Source organism: Megalobrama amblycephala, linkage group LG7 (genome assembly GCF_018812025.1).
Source record: "Megalobrama amblycephala isolate DHTTF-2021 linkage group LG7, ASM1881202v1, whole genome shotgun sequence".
In the NCBI taxonomy this organism is placed as follows: Eukaryota; Metazoa; Chordata; class Actinopteri; order Cypriniformes; family Xenocyprididae; genus Megalobrama; species Megalobrama amblycephala.
Genome location: NC_063050.1, coordinates 33740145 through 33763505, shown reverse-complemented (window position 1 = coordinate 33763505; position 23361 = coordinate 33740145). Strand labels below are relative to the sequence as shown.

The following is a 23361-nucleotide window of genomic DNA, read 5'->3' as shown; positions in this document are numbered from 1 at the left end:
TATATAACAATACAATATATAAGGTATGATTTTACCTCAAAATCCAACAATTCAACACAAAATGATAACTGCAAATCCATGTTTCTTTGCCTGGAGTCCAGCTGTTTCTGTGACTTGCAGTGATCCATTTGCTTCTTTTTCTGTTGCTTTCTCTAGTTTTTAAATATATACCTCAGGGTTTGTGTCAAATCTATTTGTACAGTCAGCCGCAAAGCTCTTTCCCGTTTTGAATGTGTTTTGTGTGTTTTTCGCAACATTCACGCTGAAAACCAATGCTGCTGCTCAGTCTTTTGCCACTCAGCGTGCGTAACCACAGTACTAACGGTCGACGGTGACGTCACTTGCATACCCTCTATATATCTAGGGAAAAACTCAGGAGAACACAACCACTTTAAACCATAGACAATACCAGACAAAGAACTAAATAGGCTAAATTGTTAATTAACCAGAACAGAAACAGGTGTGGGATTAATCAGAAACTAATGACCAATGAACACAGGTGAAACAGGGAGGAGCCAGGGATGAGAGGAAAGCAGAAGGAGCCAGTTGGGGCAGACCACAGCCAGTACAAATGCCAGATGCAGGTGGAGACCCAGGCAGAGCCAAAGAGCTGATGAGACCATGTGACACTGATGGATCTGGAGACCAAGGCGGTGCCACAGTGACGAGCATCCGAGGTGGAGCTAGGGTGCCAGAGGACTGAGGCAAAGGTGGTGAGACTGAGGACCAAGGCCGAGCCGGAGGGAAGACTAAGCCGAAGGGGTGGAGGGATGACATGAAGCTGAAGGCCAGGTAGTCCATAGTGCATTCAGAGCAACATCTGACCATGAGGGATGAGGGAGTCCGGTGGAGCCGTAAGGACGATGGTCCCAGATGGAGCCGAGGGAAGGAGGAGCCAAGTGCCAACCCAGCAAACATTTGCACATTTAATGGCCATTGAAAAGACGTCCCTCCGAAATGTCCCATCATGGTTGAAAAATAGTTCAAAAATTTAATTTGAACTGACGTCTTTGACATTATCTTATTAATTAATTAAGTAATTAATTATTATATATTGAACTACACGTAGCTAAAAGTCAAAGTAACATGCAACCCCAGAGAATTTTAGACATGTACAAACATATCTGAATGCATTTTTAGGAAATGTTCTGTGTTACATATTTTTTACCAATTTATGCCATCCTACTGCGACTATTTTTGGCCAGGGGCACAACGTTGCCGTCGGACCAATGTTTGCTGGGAAGTCTTACATGTTATATGTGATACAGTGGATTCCAGTCTGAGACCAAATTGAAAATCTGGGATGCACACGCACACACACACACACACACACACACACACACACACACACACACACACACACACAGTGTATATCAATATCGATATATATCCAAGTAATACATGTGTCTTCTTTGAAACACAATATTAATCTGAAGTTAAATCTGCCTCCTGGTAGGTTTAATTTAAGCCTCAGTTTAGTCCTGAAGTAGCTCTAGTCTTCCTCCAGGAAATCAGCTAATTAAACTCTGGACTAGACTAAGTCTAGGACTATTTTAAACTATGACAGAGAAAGCAGATTTCTGTTAATCTGGTTTAAAGGGCCATTTTATTCTAGGACTAGGCTTAATCTCTGTCCGGGAAACCGCCCCAAGTAGTTTAAGATTAAAAAAAAAAAAAAAAACAGTTTGATGATGTAAGATACTATGAAAATAATATCCTGCACTATTTCTTTGTCATCATTCAAATAATACAATTTGTGATGTTGTCATGTAATCTAATTTGTACAAAAGGTCAGATCCTTGCTTCTATTGAAGCAAACAAGATGCTCTTTAGAAATGCTGGGGTTGCATGAATCATCAGGTTTTGCACAAACGTGAGGAGTCCATGCAAGCTTGACTGTGCTGCAACAAGGGGACCGAACACTAACAAAATCTTTTTATTATTTTTAGGGGAAAATGCATTTTCACTAGAGATTTTTAGAGCACATCCTGATTTTGACGAGTTAGACACATTCCTGGGTCAACATAATTTGTTGATTCTGGAACAACATTCCTGTCTGAAAATTTAATCCTAAACATATCCCTACCCCTAAACCTAACTTAACCCATAAGTTATCCCTAAAATGTGAAATGATAGGTGAATAACATTTATGTAGAAGCACCTGGTTGTAAGCCAAACTGACTTGACATAAACTGTAAACTTGTCCGTTAAATCTGATTAGTTGATTGGAATATTGTTCCAGTAACATGTTGTGATTGGTGAAATCAGGTTCTGCATTTTTAGACATAATTAAATGCCTATTGTATTTCAGCTGCTCTGGCTAAAATCCACACAGCAGCATCACTGAGGGTCATCACACAGAAGCAGATACCTAGACAAACCCACCAGGCCTACACTCCATCCACATTTGACAAGGTAATTGGAAGTGCAATGTAAAGTGAGAGAGCCTCGTTAGGAGCAGAGGCATGTTTGGGGAGTGGAGGTTTCCTCCAGCATGGGGCAGCTAATGAGGCTATGGATTCCAGATCTAATTGGGTGTAGCGGAAAGTAGCCCCACTTTCAACTCTGACTTAGCTCTAGTCTATTGTACCGACTGCCTGTTGTGTCCCAGTCACACTGAATGCTCAGCCAGACAAGGTGTGCTCTTCATGGACAGACAGAATGAGAATGCACGTCTGAAGGAGTGCATTGTTCTTTATTCCTATACTACAGGAGGGCTGTATTTTTTTGAAAAAAATGTCAGTCTATGGATTTTATTTGTATTTCTTTTAAAGGTGCTCTAAGTGATCCTGGGTGGTTGTAACTTCCTGTTGATGTTCGAAGTGTTGTCAAACAAAACGGAGGCTAGCTAAACCCTCCTAAAGCCCGGGATACACTGCACGATTTTTGGCTGACCCAGATAAAAGATTGCCATTGTGAAACAATAGTGGTGATTTCTGTGATCGTGGCTCTTAATCTGTGGTCCTATGTAGTAGTCTACAGTGAGAGAGGTTCAAAGACGGCCGTTTCCCCGGTCTTGCGACCAAAGATAGCCTACGATCATTTTCTGACAGTGTCAAAAATGCAGCATGATCATCGCACAGTATATTTGCTGCTACGACCTACGTCTACTGACCAGCCAATAAAAAACTTAAAACTGCTTACCTCAAGCTTATGTCCCTTCTTCTCTCACCACTTCCTTTTTTTTACAGCACACATAAAAACTACAACTGCCAAAGTGATTCAACATGGTATTTTGTTAAAAAAACAAAACAAAAAAAAAACAAACATGGTGTTTTGTTTACCACTAGCGCATACCAACGAATCAACGTTTTATTCTTCTATAGAAACTTGCATCATAGCCTACGAGTCAACAGGTGTCATCATAGTACAGTCTACATTCATGTCGTACCCAAGTTTAATAGATCCATGTCGCACAGTGTGATTTGTAATGATCTTATAGAATTGCTAAAATCGTGCAGTGTATCCCGGGCTTTATAAATGGGACACCTGGCAGATTATTTTAGAAGCAAAAGAAAAAATATGAAAGTAAAATAATAAAAAAAAAAAAAAATAGTTATTGAAGTTTTAGTTTAGGAAAATCTAAAAGGCAAAAATATGATTTCTTATAATTTACACTTTACAGTGTATAAAATTCATATTTTGCAAAACTGTTTTACTCTAAAACTACAAGAAAATCAAAGCTCAAATCTAAAAACTGATAAAGTTGTATTTCAAATTTTAGTTTGATATCTCAAAAATTGAGCTTTCAGTAAGATTTTGTTTGGGCGCAGTACCAAATTTTTCCACTAGATACCATCCAGGCTCATAACGACTTTTCTATTTCAATATAGCCTTTGTTTGAGTGACCTGAACCATTTATTTGTTCATACAATTTATGAAACTGACATCCTATTTAGAAGTAGTATGGACAGAATGGCAGTATTTGGTTTGAATTCAACCTTTAACAAACACATAAAAGACATGCAAAAAGTAATGTCTAAACATGCTTTATGAGTCAAAAAATTGTTGTGAATTAATAAATTACTGTCCCTCTGTCATTTGTCTTGAAAATCAGAAAACTACAAATATGAAAACTACAATTTGTAAGCTTGTGTGTGTGTATATATATATATATATATATATATATATATATATATATATATATATATATATATATATATATATGTTTTAAAATATTTTAAAATATCACATAATTTGACCATTTTATGATAACATGGCATATATATTCGCAAAACATGAGAATAAATGAACAGTCATGTTTAATTTGTCTTTTTTCCTCTTTCTCTGGAACCACACATTGCATGCAGAAGATTATTCTATGTCCTTCAAGCTTCTTTTTTATTGGCTGCTTATCAATATTGGTAAACATACACATTACGCTGACGTGATGTGTGATATTGACATAGCCCTAAATGATTACAAGGCCATCAGTCTTTGGATAAACAAACAGCATAGATTTAATCTACAGCACTCCATCATGTTGAAAAACTGTGCTGCCAGTCTAAGACATGCTAGACTGTGTAGTTATACTGAGTTCTATTTTTAGATGAACTCCTCTGGAATAAGATATACGGTAGTTATTTGCCACACTTTGGTGTTTTGTTTGTTACCATGTATATTCTAAATTTGTGAGAATTATGAATAATTGACCTTTAAGGTCAACTTTTTATAACACTCTGCTTGACACATCAGTTTTTGGTGCTAATGAGTATTTGCGTGTAAAGGTCAGAAGTGACATACCCTCATCCATTAGTCAAATACAAAGATTACAACAAACACTGTATGTGAGTTACATCTCAGGTAGTTGCTCATGTTAATCAAATTTAAAGTGTTGTGTTGGTAAGAAGAGACAAATGAAGAGACATGTGAATGCAGTGATTAAATATAGATGTGCAATTAATGGAGCTGAATAATAATTCAGGGGGTGTACTGATGGAGTTAAAAGCAGATGTGAGTCACAGAGCGATGACATTAATGTTTTTCCCTTTGAATAAGATGAGCAAGTGGAGATTTGGCTCAAACCTGATTGGTGGAATAAAGGTATAAAATGTTTTTTTTTTTTTTTTTTTTCAGTTCCTACTCACATGTTTATGTTGGACCTACTGGTTTTCACAAAATAATGAATATGATATTCAAGATTCAAGATTTATTTATTTGTCACATACTTATACAGAATACAACCTTTTCAGCTATTCAGATTGGGCATTAAATATATACATAGTAGATAAAATAGTAGTAGAGTAGTCATATGTGCAAAAATAAGCATGTACAAAATTGCAGGGTATGTTATGAGGTAGTAACACTGATAAAAACAATGATAAAAACAATAAAAAGTGTTGTGTGCAGATTGCAATATTTAAATATATAAAGTTGGACTCAATAAATATTGTTGGCCTAGTTTTGGTTAAGGAACAAAATTCCTGTTCTGTGTTGTTCTATCCAGCAACATGCACAAATCCATAGATGGATAAGATCTCTGGGCACCTATAGCCCAAAATTTATTAGCAAATGTGCTTTTTGTCCATGATGGCCATGCTGAAACACTCAACAGGGACTGTGCTTCACTTGACCCTCTGTTCATATTCCCCTCTGCAGTCCATTGACAACAAATGATATCAAAAGTGGCAATTAACTTTTGTCTGTTCAGGGCACTGCAGTGTATGGCCACTCTAAAGAATACTGATACACAGAGCAAGTACCTTTGTAAAACAGATACAGACATTGCTAATCCAATTTACTGAAAATAGCCAACCTGAAAACTTTCACAGAAAGAGTAGGCTGTGTACCAGTCCTGGCAGCTAAGTAAATGTAACTAGCTGGAAATAACATGTGCTGTCTCCAGTGTATTACAACATAAACCACAAGCTGATGTCATACTGTTGTCACTCAGTTCTTTTATGTTATATGTACAACAATGTTTGTTTGCAAACAAAATATTGCCAACATTCCCGCGTTAGCTGAGAGCATGCATTAGATGGCTCACAGTAATTTTTTTTAGCAAGTGACTATTTTAACTGACTGTTACTCTGTGTTTATAGTATGTTAAATAGTTTTGTTAAAAAAAACTTCAGAATCCTATAGTCTACTGTATATTAGGATTCAATTAGTCTTGCGGAGCCAGACCTTCAGACTGATGGCAGAAGGTCTGAACTCTATCGCAGCTTTCATTGGCCAAGGACCGCCCAAGAAGACGTTTGACTGACATGTAACGCAACCAATCACAATTCGTTTGTTCCGCGTCAGGTTTAGGGGCGTGAAAATGAAAGTCGATGTCCCTACAATAACAGACCGGCATGCATCAAATAAATTATTAATTCAAGAACATTGTGCAAGTTTACTGCAGCAATGGAGCCATGAAGTTTTGAAAATCCAGTGTATATTTGATCCTGATAAGCGCTCATTGTCACAGTTTATAACCATGACACCGGCGTTCTTCTTCTACGAGGGGGTTTGGCGTCACAGCGTTTGTTTCCAGGCGGACTGTTAAAGAACGCGACATACACGTCTCCTGGACATCCTGTAGAATTCAACCAACTAGTTGATTGTATGATACTATGCAATATTTATACAATTTTATGAGCTATTTTTTATTTATTTATGTGTGTGTGTGTGTGTGTGTGTGTGTGTGTGTGTGTGTGTGTGTGTCATATAGCTAAGGTGACAAAAGCCACCAAGTGTCAAAAAAAAAAAAAAAATCCATTCATTTCCTACATCAGTTATTTTTGACTGCAAAGGTACCAAGTGTTACTTTTTATTTTTCGACCGTTTTAACATATCCGAATCATGTCCATGACTTTTGTTTATTCACATAGCTAATGCGACAAAAGTCACCAAGTGTCATCCCATTCTGATGAATAAAATGTTTTTTAAAAAATTCATAACGTAAAATTTTGTGGTCAGTTTTGACCAAAGAGGCCCAGATAATTATCAATCAATAAATAACCTGACTGTAATAAAATAGATTGCTGTAAGAAGCATCCCACATGATGAAGTTTTGTTTTGACACCAAGTGCACACACGCTATTTATATTACACCTACTGCTGCAACTGTCACATTCTCAGGTTACCTATAGAAACTTGATTCTGCCATGCTATGTTTCTAGAGCACCAGAGGCTGGCCCCTATTATGCTGACCTCAGATCAGTCAGGTTTTCTCAGCCTTTTCTCCATTATAACTCATCGCAAACTGCATTTTGCCTCGGTGTAAAAAAGTTGAATAAATCCTATGGAAGTAAAATAATGCCATATGTTTTTGAAACAAAAAGTATCTTGAATTGCACTACTTGAAAAAAAATATGCATTGCATTAACCGTGCTTGTATTTTAATTCATTGTATTTTTAGGGCTTGCATTTTTATGGGCTGAAATTCAACATGGCTGTATATTTAAGCTGTGAATATTTTAATTTAAAACTGTTCACACACATTTTAATTGTTACAAATTCAATAATCCATATTCACCTTTCAGATTTCACTTCCAAAATATTAATTCCGTCTTGCAGGCAATTGTCCATTTTATTTCGCATCCACAAATTCAGTGGTTCAAATTTCAACATTTCACAATCTCCATCTGCTGTTAGTCGACATATATCACTGTATTTAGCCTATAAAGATAATTTCAGTGTTCTATATGTCCCGACGGCACGGGAATCCTGGAGTATGAGGTATTGATGGAAACCCCAGTACTGCAGCACAGTGCCGCGATATAATGAAAGTTATGTTTACCTCAGATTTAATGTTTGAACTGTACATTAGCATCAGGGAATAACGTTATAATCTCATTTACTGTAGCTGCTTACATGTAGGCTACACAGGGAAAGTAACAGTGAAGACATTAAATTAAATGTAAACACAACTTTGGTGTCTTTTTCAGCTTTTCTGCATATATACTGTCCCTGATAATCATCACACATGCACTTACCGCTTGCTCCGTTAATGTAAATTCGTTTTAATGAATGAAATGAATGACTTGCTGTAACTGTTGCTCTGCTCTTCATCAACACGCGCTTGCACCACCTGCTGGTGAGATCGAATAACAGCAGATGGAGATTATACTATGTACTCTACTGCTGTTCCTGCAGTTCGTGGATGTGAAATGTTGAATTTTGAACCACTGACTTTGTGGACGCAAAATAAAATGGACCAAAAATTTCCTGCTGAATATTATAGGCTGTATTTTTAAACAGAATGAATATTTTGGAAGTGAAATCTGAAAGGTGAATATGGATTATTGCATTTTTAACAATGAAAATGTGTGTGAAATGTTTTGAATTGAAATATTCACAGCTTAAATATACAACCATGTTGAATTTCAGCCCATAAAAATGCAAGCCCTAAAAATACAATGCATTAAAATACAAGCACATGCATAATGCAATGTTAATGCAATGCATTTTTTTTTTCTCAGTTAGTGCAATTCAACATGCTTTTTGTTTCAAAAACATATGGCATTATTTTACTTCCATAAAATCCATTCATTAAAAAAAAGGTTTAGCCAGGTCATTCTGACCAGTTCAGCGTAATGTTTGAAGTGCGATCAGGAGTGAGTCAAATCATGTATGAAGGTATGAATGTTCTTGGAGAGGGATTAATTAAAGATTAATTAAAGAGCAAACAGATTAAGCACAAATTATTTGGGTTGGTTTGATGAAATTACCAACCTGGTAAATTTACACAGATTACCCACCTCCAGAGCTGACCTTGCTCTAACTAATATATATATATATATATATATATATATATATATATATATATATATATATATATATATATATATATATGTCCCAGTCCTATTACATAATTGTTGTTATTAAATGAAATATCTGGACATTTAACACTTATTTAATAACATTACAGATTGATCTGATTAAACAGGGTACGGTGGATATGGAAAGTATTCAGACCCACTTAAATGTTTCACTCTTTCTTATATTGCAGCCATTTGCAAAAATCATTTAAGTTCTTTTTTTTTTTTTTCCCTCATTAATGTACACACAGCACCCCATATTGACAGAAATGTTGACATTTTTGCAGATTTATTAAAAAAGAAAAACTGAAATATCACATGGTCCTAAGTATTCCGACCCTTTGCTCAGTATTTAGTAGAAGCACCTAATACAGCCATGAGTCTTTTTGGGAAAGATGCAACAAGTTTTTCACACCTGGATTTGGGGATCCTCTGCCATTTCCTCCTTGCAGATCCTCTCCAGTTCTGTCAGGTTGGATGGTAAACGTTGGTGGACAGCCATTTTTAGGTCTCTCCAGGGATGCTCAATTGGGTTTAAGTCAGGGCTCTGGCTGGGCCATTCAAGAACAGTCACAGAGTTGTTGTGAAGCCACTCCTTCATTATTTTAGCTGTGTGCTTAGGGTCATTGTCTTGTTGGAAGGTAAACCTTCGGCCCAGTCTGAGGTCCTGATCAGTCTGGAGAAGATTTTCGTCCAGGATATCCCTGTACTTGGCCGCATTCATCTTTCCCTCGATTGCAACCGGTCGTCCTGTCCCTGCAGCTGAAAAACACCCCCACAGCATGATGCTGCCACCACCATGCTTCACTGTTGGGACTGTATTGGACAGGTGATGAGCAGTGCCTGGTTTTCTCCACACATACCGCTTAGAATTAAGGCCAAAAAGTTCTATCTTGGTTTCATCAGACCAGAGAATCTTATTTCTCACCATCTTGGAGTCCTTCAGGTGTTTTTTAGCAAACTCCATACGTCTTGCACTGAAGAGAGGCTTCCGTCGGGCCACTCTGCCATAAAGCCCCGACTGGTGGAGGGCTGCAGTGATGGTTGACTTTCTGCAACTTTCTCCCATCTCCCGACTGCATCTCTGGAGCTCAGCCACAGTGATCTTTGGGTTCTTCTTTACCTCTCTCACCAAGGCTCTTCTCCCCCGATAGTAGCTCAGTTTGTCCAGACGGCCAGCTCTAGGAAGGGTTCTGGTCGTCCCAAACGTCTTCCATTTAAGGATTATGGAGGCCACTGTGCTCTTAGGAACCTTAAGTGCAGCAGAATTTTTTTTTGTAACCTTGGCCAGATCTGTGCCTTGCCACAATTCTGTCTCTGAGCTCTTCAGGGAGTTCCTTTGACCTCATGATTCTCATTTGCTCTGACATACACTGTGAGCTGTAAGGTCTTATATAGACAGGTGTGTGGCTTTCCTAATCAAGTCCAATCAGTGTAATCAAACACAGATGGACTCAAATGAAGCTGTAGAACCATCTCAAGGATGATCAGAAGAAATGGACAGCACCTGAGTTAAATATATGAGTGTCACAGCAAAGGGTCTGAATACTTAGGACCATGTGTATTTTGTGTGAACGATATAAATCATAATGTGATTTTTTTTTAGAAATTCTAATCAGGCGCTAAAAAAAGAGTACCCATTAAAATGTCTTTACATAAAAGACCATTTGAGTTTCTTGAGTCTGTTCTTTAAGGAGCGTTATGATTGGTCGATTAAAAGCTCACAGCAATTGGCTAAACATCCTCCAAAAAAAAAAAAAAAAAAAAAGATATTTATGAATCTTACCCTGCCAGGAAGGTCTAAAAAAAAAAAAAAAAACTGCACACAAATTCAAAGCAGTCCACGCATGTGTGACATTTTGCAAATGCAGATTCACCAATCCATACATGTAACATCATTCATAAGTGTATGATGGAAATTCAAAAACTTGATATATACATATTTGTGTAAACATTTTAAATTTATGTAGGTAAGATGTATTTGTGTGATATTTAGGGAAATATTTATGCTTTTACTTGTGTATTTATGAATTGTGTTGTGAATTTACGAATCAGATTTTGTAAATGTGAATAGTGATGTGCATTTATAAACTTTGTTTTGTATATGTATTATTTTTGAGGCTGATCTGGCTCGATATAAAAATATTTTAAAAAATATAAAAAAACAGTAATCTTCTGAAATAGTATTACAATTTAAAATAATTAATAGTTTTATATTTTAATACATTTAAAAAATGTAATTTATTACTGTGATGACAAAGTTGAATGTTCAGCACCATTACTCCAGTCTACATAACAGATATATAGAAATATGTTCTTTCTTATTCTATAGTACGAAGAGAAGATATTCTCCCTTGCATAGCATTTCCATAAAACAGAAGGCAATCAACATCTGAACTATTTACATAATGCAAATGTGCTCATTAATTTGAGTAGCTGATTTGTATCGCTTTTTCAGCAGTTGTTTCTAGACCTGTAAGAGGTATTGGCAATCACACTCTCTGTGAAGAAAAAGTGAGGTGAAATGCTAATTCAGCAGATACAATCAATATGAAGAACCAAAGTCAGGAGAGAACATTGCAAACGCCACCCTAGTGGGTCCTTTGTGAAGGGGATATCCATGTGTGAGTGTGTATGTGTGTGTTTGTTTGTTTGCTAACTTGCACAAACAAACACTGTGAAAATGTCATTGTGAATACAAAGTCTCTAAAATGGAGTGTGTGAAACTGGGACAGACAGGTTAGGCAGTTCATAAAACTTCTCCCAAGTCTTTAAATTTATACATTTCAAAACAGATGTTCCACAAGTTTTTCAATGTCTGTGTCTTACCACTGCTACAGCTGTTACATACCTGATCAGGAGCCCTGTCTTCTCTATTAGTCTCTGTAAAAAGTAAGAACCTGAAGTGCATAAGACCCTTTAAAATCCTTCAAGTGCACTGGAATGGACTGAGAGGAGTCTCAATTATAGGATCTGGGTTTGGTAAGGCCTTCTTTTTCATTAATTGGTAAGAACTAGGCAGCAAAAATCTTAAATATTCAAATCCATGATGTGCCAAACATATTTAACAAAGCAGAGTTTTAGATGCACTGGAGACCAAGACATTAGATATGCTTAGCTATCTTATGGCAAATTTATTTATGCTATGTGGAGAAATAGTTGGAATAAAGGATCAATACTTGCATGGAATAAAGTATCGATTTGTTTTCATAAACTTACACTAAATTTATGTTTATTTTTTAGGAGGCCTTTTGAACCAAAACTTTTCACACTCAACCTGTATTGCATAATACAGCCCGGAGGGTGAAAAGAGAACTTCCCCTAATTTTATAAAGAATGACATGAATTCAGGCAAAATGTGCTGTTTTTTTTAGCATTTCATTTAGATAATAATGTTTTCAGCACATTCCCACAAACAGTTGCAATGAAGGTTGAGGAAATGGATCTATTCACATTTTTTGTTTATTTATTTAACAGAACTCAAAATACTCTGAATACTACAAGAACAACCGCTGTACACATGACAAGAACTGACAAAGAACAGAAAGAAACACAGGGCTTAAATACACAGTCCAAACTAACCAAATGAACATCAAGTGCAACATCTTGGTTATATATGTAACCCTCGTTCCCTGAAGGAGGGAACGGAGACGTACATCAGAAATGAACCGACAAATTGGGATATCGTATGAGAGCCGAATAACCTTCAAGTGTAAACTAAATGAGCCAACGCATATTGCCGTGCGAGCTTTGCATCATGAGACCCGCCCCGCGGTGGGGGTATAAATGCGGAAGAGGGTGCAGTCGCACTCTGTTTTTCACTGAGGAGACGAGCACGTGACTCGTGCTCGGTGGTGGCACAGGAACTGTGGCGACAAGACATACATCTCCATTCCCTCGGTATTACGTGGGAATACACATAATGGACTGGCTGTGGGCAGCGCACATATGGAGGTCCCTGGGATGGCTCCAGGCAGCAGGGGGAGACACATCTGGCAGGGACAGCAGAGCGGACTCTGCCAAGGGAAAGACACGGTCTCACCGTAGGGAGGCTACCGTGAAGATATACAGTGGGTACGGAAAGTATTCAGACCCCCTTAAATTTTTCACTCTTTGTAATATTGCAGCCATTTGCTAAAATCATTTAAGTTTTATCTTAAAAAATCATTATTTTTCCCCATTAATGTACACACAGCACCCCATATTGACAGAAAAACACAGAATTGTTGACATGTTTTCAGATTTATTAAAAAAGAAAAACTGAAATATCACATGGTCCTAAGTATTCAGACCCTTTGCTGTGACACTCATATATTTAACTCAGGTGCTGTCCATTTCTTCTGATCATCCTTGAGATGGTTCTACACCTTCACTTGAGTCCAGCTGTGTTTGATTATACTGATTGGACTTGATTAGGAAAGCCACACACCTGCCTATATAAGACCTTACAGCTCACAGTGTATGTCAGAGCAAATGAGAATCATGAGGTCAAAAGAACAGCCTGAAGAGCTCAGAGACAGAATTGTGGCAAGGCACAGATCTGGCCAAGGTTACAAAAAAATTTCTGCTGCACTTAAGGTTCCTAAGAGCACAGTGGCCTCCATAATCCTTAAATGGAAGACGTTTGGGACGACCAGAACCCTTCCTAGAGCTGGCCGTCCGGAACAAACTGAGCTATCGGGGGAGAAGAGCCTTGGTGAGAGAGGTAAAGAAGAACCCAAAGATCACTGTGGCTGAGCTCCAGAGATGCAGTCGGGAGATGGGAGAAAGTTGTATAAAGTCAACCATCACTGCAGCCCTCCACCAGTCGGGGCTTTATGGCAGAGTGGCCCGACGGAAGCCTCTCTTCAGTGCAAGACGTATGGAGTTAAAACACCTGAAGGACTCCAAGATGGTGAGAAATAAGATTCTCTGGTCTGATGAAACCAAGATAGAACTTTTTGGCCTTAATTCTAAGCGGTATGTGTGGAGAAAACCAGGCACTGCTCATCACCTGTCCAATACAGTCCCAACAGTGAAGCATGGTGGTGGCAGCATCATGCTGTGGGGGTGTTTTTCAGGTGCAGGGACAGGACGACTAGTTGCAATCGAGGGAAAGATGAATGCGGCCAAGTACAGGGATATCCTGGATGAAAACCTTCTCCAGAGTGCCCAGGACCTCAAACTGGGCCGAAGGTTTACCTTCCAACAAGACAATGACCCTAAGCACACAGCTAAAATAATGAAGGAGTGGCTTCACAACAACTCTGTGACTGTTCTTGAATGGCCCAGCCAGAGCCCTGACTTAAACCCAATTGAGCATCTCTGGAGAGACCTAAAAATGGCTGTCCGCCAACATTTACCATCCAACCTGATAGAACTGGAGAGGATCTGCAAGGAGGAAATGGCAGAGGATCCCCAAATCCAGGTGTGAAAAACTTGTTGCATCTTTCCCAAAAAGACTCATGGCTGTATTAGATCAAAAGGGTGCTTCTACTAAATACTGAGCAAAGGCTCTGAATACTTAAGACCATGTGATATTTCAGTTTTTCTTTTTTAATAAATCTGCAAAAATGTCAACAATTCTGTGTTTTTTCTGTCAATATGGGGTGCTGTGTGTACATTAATGAGGAAAAAAATGAACTTAAATGATTTTAGCAAATGGCTGCAATATAACAAAGACAGAAAATTTTAAGGGGGTCTGAATACTTTCCGTACCCACTGTACACATATGGTACCACCATAGGGGTCACAACATATGGCACCCAGCCTAGCAGAGGCAAGCTGACAAGTGCTTAGCCTGGCGACAGACACTCCGCAATGTCTGAGGCCGCAAAGGGTGGCGGAGGAGCTCAACAGGTTTCGCAGGCTGGGGAACTCACTGGAGCAATAAGCGCACTTATCCACTCCGAGAAGGGAATGGTGCTGCAGGCCGACACAAGAACGGGGGCTCCAGGCATTACTGGCCACTAGGGGCGAGCACGCAGGAAGCAACTGGTTCCACATGGAGGCTATAAAATCTAACGAATGTGCTAGGTGTCGCCCAGCCCGCAGCTCTACATACTGTATATCTGTCAGCAAGGCGCCATGCGCCAGCGCCCAGGAAGAAGCTACTACCTTCTGCTGGCCTCTGTAACAGACAAAGAGCTGCTCTGAGGTCCTAAAGCTTAGTGTTCTGTCCACATACAGGCACAAAGTCGACCGAAAAAGCATGCAGGTCCCCAAACCTACTTGATGGAGGCCAATGCAATCAGGAGAACTGTCTAAAGGGACAGAGTTTTTAACTCGGCTGATTACAAAGGCTCGAAGGGTGGTCCCCGGAGAGCTGTAAGCACCAGGGACAAGTCCCAAGAGGGTATAGAGGGATGACGAGGCGAATCAGGAACTTGGCGATCAAATCATGCTTCCCTAAAGACTTACCATCAACTGCATCATGATGTGCAGCAATAGCAGCAACATACACTTTGAGTGTGGAGGAACACAGCCTTTGCTCCAACACATCTTGCAGGAAGGAAAGCACTGACCTGACCGAGCAAGTTCGGGGGGTCTCTCGGTGAGAAGAACACCACTTGATGAAAAGGTTCCACTTCAAAGCAAAGAGGTGCCTTGTAGAAGGAGCTCTAGCAGAAGTGATGGTGTCTACCACTGACTGGGATAGATCACCTAGAACCTCCGCGTCCCATCCAGGGACCAGACTTGGAGTTTCCAGAGGCCCGGACGCGGGTGCCATAGGGTGCCCCCGTCCCTGAATCAGAAGGTCCTTCCTCAGAGGAATGGGCTATGGAAGAGCTGTCGCGAGGAGCATCAGTACTGGAAAGCAGGACCGGTTGGGCCAATAGGGCTCAACTGGCATAACCTGACGGACCAGTACATGCTTGCCTAGTAGCAGCTGTTTGAAGCAATTGATATGCCACTGCAGCTGGGGCCCCATCCACAGACCTAAAACTGCATGCCAGTTGTACGTGGCTCCCCAACTGGTGGTGAAAGCATCTGTGGACTGGACAGTGGCCCGCAGGAACGAGGGATCCGACCACGGTGTGAGGGTATGACGGCAGCTCAGTGTGATGGCCACACGGAGTGTGCCACATTGCCACACCCATCTCAGGACTCGGCTGTGAAGCCAGTCGCCTTTAAGTACAATGAAGTAGGGGCTGTAGCACCTGACTTCATATCGACTGGAAGGACCAGGTCTATTGTGTCCTTTGCCAGGAGGACTGCAGTCTCCACCCAGAGAACAGGGACATCGCTCGCAGGAACGCGAGTGAAGTGAATACCCCTTAACACTGGGGGACGCCGGGTGAACTGAATTGCATAGCCGAGTCTGATGGTGCGGAGGAGCCAGCAGGATGGGCTGGGAAGCGTAAGCCAAGCTTCCAGACTCCGAACCAGTGGGACCATTGGCACCACAGATGTACCCGGGGTGGGGCAGCAAGGCGGAGCAGAGGGACCCGACTCGGACGGCAGCGCGGCCCGAAGTGGGGTCTGGCTCAGTGAGGTGACAGGGTGTATGGGAGATGGCGCAAAAAGGGCAGCCTCGACACACACACTTCCGCTGCTAGCGAAGTGGGAGGGGGCTGAGGGTGGCGAGGCATAGCGTCGCACACTGCCAGACGCACCCTCTTGGGACCTGGAGAAATGGGAAACAGCTATTTTAGTGAAGATGTGGGTACCTCTGGAACTGAGGAGCCAGCAACGGAACAGAAACAAACAAAACAAAAGATTCTCCAGCCAACCCTCCTCCGGGGGAGGGAGCAATGCAGGGATCATCTCCCGAAGAGCTGTCCTCATCTCCTCCAGGTCACCCATCTCAGGACAGCTTCCTGGATCTCTTGCAACCTGGCTTGGCTGAGCGGGCTGGGCGCTGCATCCACGACTGGCTCCCTGCTGTCTGCTGTGTAGAGGCTGCTGCTTGGCAGACTTAACAGGGGCAGAGCACGACGCAGGCGGGGGGACTGTGGCCAGCAGTGGGGTGGTGGCAGCAGTGGACCGCCAGGGCATGATGTGTTTAATTGCCTCCGTCTGCTTCTGTGCGGCTGAGAACTGCTGGGCAAAGCTCTCGACGCTTCACTGAATACGCCGACCTGGGATATGGGGGAATCCAGGAACTGATACTTATCGGTATCCTTCATACCGGCCAGGTTCAGCCACAGGTGGGGGTCCTAGACTTCTAAAGTGGCCATTGCTTGACTAATCGAGCGTGCTGTCACCTTAACCACACAGAGGGCGAGGTCAGTGGTACAGCTCCTCCAGTAGTTGTTGGTCAAGACCACCCTGGGGCATTTCCATGAGTGCTTTGGCCTTGCATGCAGGGCGGAGGCGGCCTGTCCACAAGCTCTGTAAGCCTCTCCATTAGATTGGAGAAGAACTTACAGGCATTGTATGGGAGGCGCGGTTCACCCCACCAGGTGGCAGACGCCAGACACAATTTCATTGCGACTTCGGACAGATAAAGGTGTCTTCCATGATCTGGTCACCTCCTCATGTACCTCCGGGAAGAAAGGTACGGGGCTCTGTGAACAAGTGAGCCGCCCAGAGAAACTAATCATCCAACCGAGAAGGTTTTGGACACGGTGGAGGATTCCAGGCGAGCCTGAATTTCTCGGATACCCGGGAAAGCATAGCGGTCACTTCTGGATCGGGTTCGGACAATGCTACTCTCCCAGAAGGAGGCAACACAGCCGAGTCATCTCCAGATGACTCATGCTCACCTTCCAATGCTGCGATTGAAATCTGGTCCTTAACAGGCACTCCAAAAGAAACGGATGGTCACTCTTGGGAGTGACCACCACAATCTTCGGGAAGCACCACTGGCTGCAGTGTGCTGGAGGAATTAGGGGCCCACGGAGATGGTCTCGGTGGGGAAGCCCTACCCGTAATCCTCAGGTCACCCTGCCTCCACGTTGAAGTGCCGCCCTCCTGGAAGTGCCGTCCGCCAGAAAAGACTGCAAAATGTGGCATAGGGGAGGAGACTCTGCCTTGAGAACCAAGGATCAAGAGTCTAGACCACAACACTGTGATAGTCATATTTCCACAATGGACACATGAACTATCCACAAAAGCTGACTCAGCGTACTGAATGCCCAGGCACATGATACAGCGATTGCAACCGTCAGCTGGGGCCAGGGAACGACCGTGGAATGACATCTTCATAAAGATGCAGTGTAACGCCCACAATGCTCTTTTAGGAGGGGAAAACTCACTCTTTTGTCTGGTGCGGAAGCACACAGGGGAACAGCCGTAGTGCGAATGTAGGTTCACACTGGTCGCCTACAATCAGCGCACACAGAGAACTGGCCCAAATCGCAACCTTGTCCGGTCAAACACACAAGCTTGCTGTGAAAACAGCAGTTGAGAGCTCGCGGCCACCGCTGCAGCGTGCTGTCACACCAACACCGATAAACCAGAGATGAGGCTTCCAGAGACTCGTTTTCTTCTTCACACTTGAAGAGATCTTGCAGGAACGAACAAATGCTCAGCTCCGATGCGAAAGACAGAGTGCAAGTGCACCCGATTCCACATTTATACAAGCACCGGGTCGCGTGACGCAAAGCTTGCATGCCAATGTGCATTGGCTCGATTCGTTTACATACAATATCCCAATTCGTCAGTTCACTTCTGACTTCACCATCATCCCAAACAGACACGAACACAGATAATCCATTACAATTTAAATGTCAGTAGTCTTCCTCCATGTCAACAACACTATGTGTAATTAAAATAGGCTCCAGAGAATTTGGACAGCAAATCTATTACTGAGGGGAAATAAATAAATAACAGAAAATATGCCTAATAGAATTTATAACATATTGCAAGAAATGTATCCCACTATAATTAATGTATTAAATGGGTTCTGGGGGATTAAGTTAATGGAGTATAAATTGAATTTGTGGGTGATAAATTAAAATAAAAACAAGTCAATTTTTTTTAACTCATCAGCTTGTTTGTTTTTATGAGAAAGAATGATCTTTCAGAAGAACATTTTATGTAGCATTCCTCATAAACAGTCTTGACAGTTGCAGTAAAGTGGTGATTGTGAAACTGCATTCATACAAAAGTTTGCTTACAGTTTACAACATTTAAGGGTTGGTAAGATTTTTTAATGTTTTTAAAAGAAGATTCTTATGTTCACCGCGGCTGCATTTATTTGATCAAAAATACAGTAAAAACAGGGACATTGTGAAATATTATTTTAATTTAAAATAACTGTTGAATTATCAGCAGCCATTACTTCAGTCTTCGGTGTCACATGATCCTTCAGAAATCATTCTAATATGCTGATTTAGTGCTCAAGAAACATTATTACCTTCCATTAAATTCTTCTTCAAAAATGTACAGACCTCAAAATTTTGAACAGTTGTGTAAATTAAGATTATTTTAATATTATTGAGTAATTTAAATCAAAGCAACCATCAAAATATTTCTTAAAGGTCAGTTTAAAATTCAAATCCAGTGATTAGATATTGAATCTTAAATAACTATGATGACATTCCAAACCTTAACTGGCCTATTTTACCTGACATCACCTGGCAGAAGATATACATTTCCCAGGCATATGAGAAAACATAAAAGTAAGAACGACTTACAATTTAAATGTGTTATAACTTGATGTTTCATTCACTGACAGTGCATTTCCAGATTAAGAAAATGAAATAGTCATAATCTGATTTTTTACACACATAACCTCTTGCTTTAATACAGCTGTTCAAGAAGCCACTATTTCACACGGTCCGATAAGCAGAATGGGAGTGTGACAGGAAACAAACAGTCATTGGGCACATGGGAAATCACAGGCATGTCAGATACGCCTCATACCACATCCAGAAGAGAGTGAAGTCATAAAGATGTGTGGAGTTAGGCCTTAATTCAGTATATGAGAGAACACAGAGGGCAAATGACACGTGACCTACACATATTAAAAACTGCTGGTGCATTTAACAGTCATCTCTCACTGCGACAGATTAGAGATGCAGTAAGATGTTCCAGGGAATGTGTGTTTTTGTGTAGTTTGTACACACACATATACACGCTTACAGTAAACCCATAAACACACTGTTTACAAAGATGAGGTTGGATTTTAAAAGGCGTGTCTGTTTCTTCCAAATCTAACACATGCCAGACATTTGCAAACACACATGAATACACTTGAAAACCTGCGCACACATGCACACACACTCCTTCAAACTAATTGAACAGACGGAGGTCTGCGGCACTTGAAATTTAAGAGTACTTTCATCTCTACACTAATGATAATAATGGTGATTATGACTCTCGACTGTGGCTTCTCTTGATTTTTAATTACAGACTCTCTTCCCGATTAAACAACATGGAGGGGAATGAGGCAGAGTGTGAGCCATGTTAAACAGCACTGGGGAGGAGTGTGAGGTGCTGGGATCTCGGAGGGCATTTTACTGGACATGAACTCACATGAAAACTAGTGCACTCACATCACTGCAGATGTTAGTGGAGGAAAGCACACAAGGTACATTCAGTCACAAAAAAAATAAATAAATAAAAATATAAAAAAAATAAAATATGAGTAGTACTACTGAAAAATATGTTTATAATCATGTAGACTTACATGAGATGAAGATTCCAATCAAATCAGTAGCTTAATACAAGCAGATAATTTTTACATGGATCCCCATGGAGCCATTTTGAAATCACATGACCAGCACAATGCTAAATAGTTTATTTTGGTAATCACCATGTTAGTTAACATTGTAAATTAATCATTGCTAAGTGTTATTATTGGCCCATTTCTACAATAGCATCGATATTTTTTTCTCCTTTTTTGGAGTCATGAATATTTACAGTTATATATTGTGTGTCATCACATTATTACCCATAAAAAAATTAGTACAATGAGGAGTAAAAATTATGAGTAGAAGAAAATTTTTACCAATAAAAAATGAGTATTATGTTTATAATACAATGCAGCCTATAAGCCGATTATTTTTACCTGGAGCTCCATGGAGCCACCATTTTGATCACCACATTAGATAACAGAATAAATGAATAATGGCTAAGTGTTGTTATTGGCCCCTTTCTACATTGATAATCTGTCGATAATCTTTTTTTTTTTTTTGCATGATGTTTCATCCGTGCCTCTAGGTGTCCGTATAAGTTCACCATAACTGACATATTGGACAGCGCAACTTAAAAAATTTAAGTAATATAAAATTAGACTGTTTTTATGGGAACATGAAGTTACCATGAGAACAGATGAATAAAAATAGGTGAATGTACTGTAAATTTTATGTGTATTTGTGTAATTACATCATGCCATCACATATAGTGCAAATCATCATGTGCTTTTTTTTTTTTCGTAAGATGTTTCTTCTTGTTAACTTACACCCATACACACTCCACAGAACTGCATACATTTCACATTGTTTGTAAAAGCCCATCAACCTTGAGAGAGAAAGAGAGCTCACTTACCACACAGGATCTGGTTTCCTCCATATTGACTTTAATAGAGAACAGAGACACAACAGAGGTTACAGTAAGCTGTGTGCTCAGGATGGGCCACATTTTGTGTTGCAGTCATTATGGTGTCAGACTTCACTATAACACAGCCAAACATATTGGTCAGCCCACAGAGTATTCATTCAATGTCAAGTTATAGGATGCCAAGGTCAAGGTATATGGCTAATGATAGATTTTTTCTAAGAATTAACTTCACTTTCTGTGTTTTATTTATTTATTTTTTATTTTTTTTGTAGATACTGTATATAAATCCAGTTTCCCTCTGTCAGGATCCTGCTACCTCGATTGGTCTTGTTTTTATGTTGGTGACAGGATCGTGACACTCTGTGTTTGTATGAGCTTTGCTTTGGCTTTGCCTTGCCGTTTTGTTTTCCCTTACAGGATAGTTTGTATTTCATTTTCTTTTTGAATAATAAAAACCCATATTACTCTGCATCTTTAAGTCTTTGCTCCTCCATCTCAACCTGAAACCCTCAAGCAGCCTTTAACTATTGACAACCAGAGACTTTGTTTTTCTTCATTTTAACCAGTGTACATTTCCAATGGTTTGATATTATATTTTTATGCAATTGCATTCAAATATGTTTTAAATGTGGATTAAGTGTCCAAGTAATTTTAGCCTCCCTATGTCACCTCTGTTTGCAATACTGCCAATTAAAAGCTACAGTTTTTAATTAGACATATCCATTTTAGGTGTAACAGTGCAGCACTTCACTGACAGTTTCAAGACTTACACCCACATACATACATATTAACAAATGCTCTACACATTTATGCACTCTAATAGATTTGCTTGTATCTACTCTGTTGGTTATACTTGTTAGAAAATATTTTTGTCTTCCATGTGAAACTGAACTGATTAATAACATAGCCTTCACCCTCTGATACCTCAAGCCAGATTACTTTTGCGTAGAGCTCAGTGATGGCTTCATTTAAATGCAAAGTCATTCGGCTGCAGATTGTGACAATGCACAAAAGAGCAGCTCTGGCCTCAGCAAACCGTAAAACACGATAGACAAAAGGTTTGACAGGCCTCTGGAGCACCATAGGAGTATGGGTAATTGGTCTCTGTTGCTTTCGCCTCAGCCCAATTAAGTCCTCATTCTCTTACAGGTACACACACACACACACACACACACACATGCTACTCTTCCCAAGCATCTGAGTAAGGCTTCAGAACTGCATATGAGATAATGGTCTGGATGGTGGTCAGTCACTTGTGGTCTCACTGACAGTCATGTACTGACCAAAAACATAGACACTCTGGAGCTGCAATAGAAGTGAATCTACTTTAATTAATGGCAATCCAATGGCAAACACTGAACTTTTGATTGTGGTTTGCCTTTAAATTACTGATTTATTTGATGTTTTGTATTAGTTTTAGTTTACACAAAAAATGAAGAAATTAATATTTTTATTCAGCAAGGATGCATTAAGCTGATCAAAAGTGACAGTAAAGACTCATGCTACTCATTACAAAACAATGCTTTTCGAATAAATGCTGTTCTCTATCTATTTATTAAAGTGCCCCTATATGCTATTTTAAAACGAAACTGCTGATTTCAGCTTTGCCCACATGAATAAATTATATTTTAAAATATATTTCAAAAAGAAAGCAGTCATTTTAAATTGTACTAATATTTCACAATAGCTTCAGTCATTGTATTTGCATAAGACAGAGTGTTCCAAAGTAGAAATAAAGTAATGGCAAAAGGTTCGAAACGACACTAGGTAAATAAATTATGACAACTATTCTTTTCATAGACGTTCCATTCCAAACAACATATTTGATCTGTTTCTCATGGCTCCCACATTCTTGAATGAATATCTTGTATTGTAAGAAGGATCCATTTCCGTAATCACACTGCAATCCAAGTATCAACAGTGTCACTGTACTTGTCACTGCAGATTAGCTTTAACAAGCATATCTTAAGCTGCCATAATCACTATCCCTCTTCCCAGACACATGTGAATCAAAGCAGAAATGCAACAGCATCACCAGTCACCTAATGGCCCCAACCCATCATTTTATAGCAGCGTAAGTCATCAGTGAAGCTATAACATTAATTGACTTGAGCTCCATTTACTCATGAAGCTCAATTAATTTATGCCGGTTGGAGATGTCATGCTACATGCCGTGCCGTGGATC

At 40.0% G+C, this 23361-nt stretch overlaps 1 long non-coding RNA gene across 1 annotated transcript; it reads left to right on the top strand.

The window, feature by feature from the left end:
- The first annotated feature begins 482 nt into the window (after positions 1–482).
- LOC125272376 lies at positions 483–21621 on the top strand. Its single transcript, XR_007185825.1, has 3 exons — positions 483–792; positions 2312–2415; positions 20028–21621. It is a non-coding gene; the product is annotated as an uncharacterized LOC125272376 (long non-coding RNA).
- Positions 21622–23361: the final 1740 nt, after the last annotated feature.